General features: G+C 34.8%; 1 protein-coding gene across 4 annotated transcripts in view; it reads right to left on the reverse strand.

Moving 5' to 3' along the window:
- Positions 1-6356: 6356 nt before the first annotated feature.
- Positions 6357-7466, reverse strand: part of LOC106472843 (UDP-glucose 6-dehydrogenase-like) — a 56521-nt gene continuing 55411 nt past the window's right edge. For 2 of the 4 annotated variants that reach the window (XM_013933510.2, XM_022401388.1), the window contains one exon: positions 6357-6695. The gene's annotated coding sequence lies outside the window, so the exon portion shown is untranslated. The other 2 variants (XR_002613543.1, XM_022401389.1) reach the window with 2 other exon arrangements.

Consider the following 7466-nt stretch of genomic DNA (forward strand, 5'->3'; position numbering starts at 1 on the left):
TTGTTCCTACCTCGATAAGATATAAATACACGAACAATATAGTACGTTCTACACATTATGTGAACGACTGTTCCTACCCTGATAACATATAACTGCGCATACAATATAGCACGTTCCACACATTATGTGAACAACTGTTTCTACCCCCGATAAAATATAAATACACATACAACATAGCACGTTCCACACATTATGTGAACAATTGTTCCTATCCGGATAACATATAAATACTCGTGTAATATAGTACATTCCACACGTTATGTGAACAATTGTTCCTACCCTGATAACACATAAATACACGTACAATATAGTACGTTCCACACATTATGTGAACGATTGTTCCTACCCTGATAACACATAAATACACGTACAATATAGTACGTTCCATACATTATATGAACAACTGTTCCTCCCCTTATAATATTAGGTCGTCAAGAAATTAATATCGCATTTTGGAACAATTTCGTTAACTATCCCCCCAAAAACGTACATGCACATCAGGTTTTTTTTTTATTCTTAGTAGCTAGTACTTTATGGTACTTGTATTTATATTTTTACGACAGCGAAGTTATGTGACGCTAGTAACACGTGATGAGTTTCTCGAATGATCATGAATTTCCTAGTGCGTTCGGGACGCCCCCTTTTTTTAGTATATTGGGAAAGCCTGTTGGTCCCGACTAGTGAAAGTGGGTTTTCTCGGGGTACTCCCGTTTCCCCCCACATCAAACTCTTTGGCATTGGATCTATAGATCCCTGCCTTTGCACTTTGATCCACTGATCCCCACAAGTCCCAGTAAATTCTCATTTGCTTCATTTTATTTCGATAACTTGTCAAAATCGTCTGCCGACTTGCTCCTTCTTCAAAGATTAACCGGCCTCTGCTACGCCTTGGACTTGCCTTCACTTCCGCCTTCTTGCCTCACCATCATACGTATATATATATACGGGAATATATATATGTAATTTATTTTTGTTTAATTAATTAATTATTATTACTTCTTCTTCGCCCATACGGGTTATTATTCCGCTGACCATTAATTGAAATGTAACCTTATGCCACGAGCAGTGTGAAGGAGGATTGTCTAATCTTCGAGCACCCTTGATTAGTAATTATTTCTTAGGAGATAATTATTTTTAAATCAAAATAACTGCTAAAAACAACAACAACCTGTGGGATGATTGATTGAAGAAATGTAGACAGATATTGAAGTGATAGATAATTGACTCAATTACTGTGTGAATCAATGTGATTTATAGCTTGTGTTATAAAGGTGGTTGAGTTTAAAGTGACTGTGGAAATTCTGTGTATTATAAAGTTTGTATCGAGAAAGAATAAACTAGTTTTAATTAAGAAATGATTTGTATCGCTGAAGTTCCTCAGAAAGAATTTATACCGGAAATTAACAAACAAGCAGATACGTAACAATATCTTACCAGGGTAGGAACAGCTGTTCACATGAGGTGTGGAACGTACTTTATGGTATTTGTATTTATATATTACGTCATCAAGAAATTAATGCCGCTATTCTTGGATGAAAAACCCGAATAACTTATATATCCAAAAATTAATTAAATGAAATAGTCTCCATTCTTATCGATGATGCTTTTTCATCTTACAATCTGGTTGTTAATGCCCTGGTTAAAGAGATCACTTGGCTTTGAAGTAAAAAACATGTCGAAGTCCTCTTTAACACCTTCCACATTTGCATACGTTTTCCCATTAAGATGGTGTTGCAGCGAACGAATAAGATGGTAATCTTATGGTGCCATATCTGAAGAATACGGTGGTGGGGGAGAACTTCCTAACCAAACTCCATAATCTTGTGTTGCGTCAAACGTGCCACATATGGACGTGCATTGTCGTGGAGAAGAACACCTTTCTGATTGACGAGTGAAGGGCATTTCTGAGGAAGGGCTTGATTTAAACGTTCCAGGTGCTGACTATAGATCTCTGCATTGACAGTTTGCTGTGGATTGAGGAGTCTGAAATGAATTACTCCTTTGATGTCACACCAAATGCAAAGCATCACTTTCTGTGGATGGAGTCCAGGTTTGGGGGTTGGTAGTGGCTTTTGTCTAGGACTGAGCTATTGTTTTTGGCGTTTAATATTCGCATAGAGAATCCACTTTTCATCACCGGTAACAATTCCAAAAATGGTTCATGTGCATTATGCGCGAGAAGCGACGTTCACCCGCTGGAAACGATGATCATCGGAGAGCTCGTGAGGCACCCAAACAAACGCTATAATTCACAACGAATGACTCACGTGCTTGACTCAACTGTCCGTCTCTATCTCTGACTGCAATTCAATTACATTTTTGCCGTCAGTTCTTGGCGGTCTTATATACAAGAATACCGCACATCTAGTAAATACTCGAGGCTTCACGAACAGACACGAATTTTCTAGAAGCTCATGACGTATTACTAGCGTCACATGACTTCCGCTGTCGTAACAATATTCTTTGTGGCCACAGAGGCGTTGTTTCCTTTCTTTTATTGTACGTGTATTTATATGTTATCAGGGTAGGAACAATTGTTCACATAATGTGTGTCTCGTCGTGTGCCATCACTTTAAGGGGACCGGCATGGCCAGGTGGTTAGGGAGCTCGACTCGCAATTTGAGGGTCGAGGGTTCGGATCCCCGTCTCACCAACCAAAAATAGCTGAAGTCTTATTGATAAAGTCAGAGCCAATTCTAAATAAATATCGAAGAGCCCTCTTTTATATTAATATTTTATCCACTTTATTTTACTAGAAAGTTAATTTAAGGCCAGTTACAAACTTTGTCTTCACCATTATGAGTCTGAGATGTTCCCTAAAATTCAAACTGTGTTATTCAATGTAACTGTTACCTGATAATGACTCGATACTATGGGTCAAATTATAGTAATCATTAAAATCAGAATTTTCCTACTGTGTAAGTTAGTTTTTTAATTGATTGATTAGTACGTTCCTCAGTAAACACTTTCTCTCATTAAACTATAACAATGTATTAAGAAGTTTGGTTTCTACTGTAACAATACATCAAGTTAAAATCATAAGTAATATTCAACGTTAAACTGGTACACAATTAAAAACATTTTATTTAGGCCTTCAAAAAGTTGATGACTCTACATGTTTCGACGTTACAACGTCATCCTCAGGAGTGTGTACCAGTTTAACGTTGAATATTATTTATGATTTTAACTTCATACACAAGTGCCAAAATACTATAATTAATAAATCAAGTACTGATTTCTATTGTAACAGTACATCAAGTATTGGTTTCTACTGTAACAATACATCAAGTATTGGATTATCCTGTAACAATACATCAAGTATTGGATTATCCTGTAACAATACATCAAGTGTTGGTTTATCCTGTAACAATACATGAAGTATTGGTTTATCCTGTAACAATACATGAAGTATTGGTTTATCCTGTAACAATACATCAAGTATTGGTTTATCCTGTAACAATACATCAAGTATTCGATTATCCTGTAACAATACATCAAGTATTGGTTTATCCTGTAACAATACATCAAGTATTGGATTATCCTGTAACAATACATCAAGTGTTGGTTTCTACTGTAACAATACATCAAGTGTTGGTTTATCCTGTAACAATACATCAAGTATTGGTTTATTCTGTAAAAATACATCAAGTATTGGATTATCCTGTAACAATACATCAAGTACTGGTTTATCCCGTAACAATACATCAAATATTAGTTTTTCCTGTAAGAATACATCAAGTATTAGTCATTCCCAATTTTTTTCCATGTTACAACCTTAATCCCAACTAGTGTGGGGTTGGCCAGTATTTTTGTAAGAAAATAATTTTTAAACGTAGGTGGTTGGCCCAGTTGGATACCATAAGGGATGAACATGATCAGCAACCGTATTCAGACTTGCAATACTCAGATTGCGAGTTGAGCATCCCAGCCACCAGGCCTTTAGTTTCTCGTGTAACAATACATTAAGGTTTGGTTTCTCCTATAATAATACTAAATTATAATATGTGTTAAATCATACACACTATCTAGACCTCAAGTTGTTTTGAGCTATACAAGTTAAATATGTGGCATATTCATTCATGAATGGAACTGACACTATCCTTAACATTGAGGTTTTAATAATTGCCATCTTAACATTTACCTAAAATATATACTAATACTTTCATTTCTTAGTCAAAGTTAACAAAAGCTGGTCTGGTGTGTGTAGTCCTGTGCTTCATGATCAAGAAATGAATTTGGTTCTCTTCATGACCATAAAGTTATAAGAAGTGAGTCCAGGTCATTTCACAAGCAAATAATCAGTAAATGGATCCTTGTCCTTTCACAAGCAACTGATCAGTAAGTGGATCCTGGTCACTTCACAAGCAAATAATCAGTAAATGGATCCTTGTCCTTTCACAAGCAACTGATCAGTAAGTGGGTCCTTTTCATTTCACAAGCAACTGATCAGTAAGTAGATCCTGGTCATTTAACAAGCAAATGATCAGTAAGTGGATCCTTTTCATTTCACAAGCAACTGATCAGTAAGTAGATCCTGGTCATTTAACAAGCAAATAATCAGTAAGAAGATCCTGGTTATTTCACGAGCAAATAATCAGTAAGTGGATCCTGGTCACTTTACAAGCAATGATCAGTACGTAGATTCTCGTCACATCACAAGCAATGATCAGTAAATGGATTCTGTTCATTTCACAAGCAAATAATCAGTAAATGGATCCTTGTCCTTTCACAAGCAACTGATCAGTAAGTGGATCCTGGTCATTTAACAAGCAAATGATCAGTAAGTGGATCCTGGTCACTTCACAAGCAAATGATCAGTAAATGGATCCTAGTTATTTCACAAGCAAATAATCAGTAAATAGATCCTGGTCATTTAAGAAGCAAATGATCAGTAAATGGATCCTGATCATTTCACAAGCAAATAGTCAGTAAGTGGATCCTGGTCACTTCACAAGTAATTATCAGTAAGTGAATCCTGGTCACTTCACAAGTAATTATCAGTAAGTGAATCCTGGCCACTTCACAAGCAATGATCAATAAGTGGATCCTGGTCACTTCACAAGCAAATTATCAGTAAATGGATCATGGTCATTTCACAAGCAATGACCAATAAGTTGATTCTGGTCACTTCACAAGCAAATGATCAGTAAATGGATCTGGGTCATTTCACAAGCAATGATTAATAAGTGGATCCTGGTCACTTCACAACCAAATTGTCACTAAATTGATCTTGGTCACTTCACAGGCAACTGATCAGTGTGTGAATCCTTGTCACTTCACAAGCAAATAGTCAGTTAGTGGATCCTTGTCATTTCACAAGCAACTGACCAGTAAGTGGATCCTGGTCACTTCACAAGCAATGATCAGTAAGTGGATTCTGGTCATTTCACAAGCAATAATCAGTAAGTTGATCCTGGTCACTTCACAAGCAAACGATCAGTAAGTGGATTCTGTTCAGTTTATGAAGATGACTTATTAGTAAGAAAAATACTTCTTAATGAGATGTTTTCTTGTCTTTCCTCATCATGGCTGGTAAGTTGTTCTACCCAACTGTAAAAGATAAGGAAAGGCAGTTCTCATAGCCCCAATTACCCACACACACTTCTCCAGGCTGTTCAGCTTACCTCTCCAGAATGGTATGGATTCATCAAAATGTAAGAAAAAATTATTCAAAAACTTCACTATTTTGCTTTATCACATCCTGTGCCTAATTAATGGAGCAAAGAAAATGTCATGAGAGCCAAAACAGATCAGCAAACATCTATTCAATAAAATCTTTAACACATCCATTCTTAGTTCCTTCTGAGATACCAGTCAATGGATAAAAGGGAATTGTTTACTTTTTTTGGCTTGTATAAGGTTAGCTTTTGATGTCCTGCAAGCCTTGTACCTATTATGGTTCTCTTATTATTATAGCCATTCCATCTTTCTTACAGAAAACAACTATTTCTGAGCACCCCTGATAGATTTTAATTCAAAATTACTGTTGAGTATAGAAGTTAGATTCTTACAAGAAATATTAAGAATCAAAATTTTTTTCTGCATCCATCAAGAAACAATACTAAAAAAGTATAAACATAGATTCCTTATTTTTTTGGTATTGTGATTTGTGGAAGTATTAATTATTAGTTACTGATAACAGCCACATAAAAATATTTGTAGTCACTGGCTATTATTAGTGTAAACACAATACATTTATAAAAAAATATTTTTACTTTCTTTTACAGGTGACAACAGAAACTGTAACTATCAGAATATAGAAATTCCTACTCAGTCTGTTATGATACAATTTAAAAAAATGAATGATTTTTTGATTCAACTGAGGTAAACATTTAAAGAAGGAGAACAACAAAAAATAAGCAAAAAAGTGATTCTTTTAATAAAATAATTTTGGCTACATTCATAAAAATATATAAATTGTGAAGGTGAATTCAATTAACAAAACAAAATAACTACAATAAAACAAATGCATTCATGAATAACAGAAATGTTAAAAAGTTAATATTAACTTTGTAAAGTTCACACTATGCTCAGCTAAAACAATGTTCTTTCTGTGATCCAGTCGGGAATAGATTTGATCTGTGTTTAACATGATTCACTTTGTTCCTCTCAAACAATAGTGTGCAGCAGCAACGTTTTTTCTGTGATCCACATCCGGTTGTGTTTAACACACAGGCCTCACTTCAACAGAACTCCTGTAACATACACCAACTAATCGTTAGATTGTTTGATCTTTTTTAAACTTCACAGTTTCAGTTAATAACTTTAGTTAGGCTTCAACAGAACTCCTGTAACATACATCAACTTATCGTTGGATTGTTTGATCTTTTTTAAACTTCACAGTTTCAGTTAATAACTTTAGTTAGGCTTCAACAGAACTCCTGTAACATACATCAACTTATCGTTGGATTGTTTGATCTTTTTTAAACTTCACAGTTTCAGTTAATAACTTTAGTTAGGCTTCAACAGAACTCCTGTAACATACATCAACTTAATCGTTGGATTGTTACAGGCCTCACTTCAACAGAACTCCTGTAACATACATCAACTCATCGTTGGATTGTTTGATCTTTTTAAACTTCACAGTTTCAGTTAATAACTTTAGTTAGGCTTCAACAGAACTCCTGTAACATACATCAACTCATCGTTGGATTGTTTGATCTTTTTTAAACTTCACAGTTTCAGTTAATAACTTTAGTTAGGCTTCAACAATAAGTTTAGCTCTCAGCACATAATGGTACAGTGCATCTGATATGCATCTACCATTGGTTCTTACGATCAAGGAAAACATAGTTTATTCTATTTCCAAATGACACTTGTTTAACATATGATAAAACTGATAAATGAATAATAAAAATTACATAACATTTCCTCACTTAATAAAAACAAAGGATTTATACAATATAACAGAATATATAAGCAATTTTTTTGCAAACAAAACAAGTAATTATATATCATATATTCCT

This window comes from Limulus polyphemus, unplaced genomic scaffold (genome assembly GCF_000517525.1).
Source record: "Limulus polyphemus unplaced genomic scaffold, Limulus_polyphemus-2.1.2 Scaffold5660, whole genome shotgun sequence".
NCBI classification, from domain to species: Eukaryota; Metazoa; Arthropoda; class Merostomata; order Xiphosura; family Limulidae; genus Limulus; species Limulus polyphemus.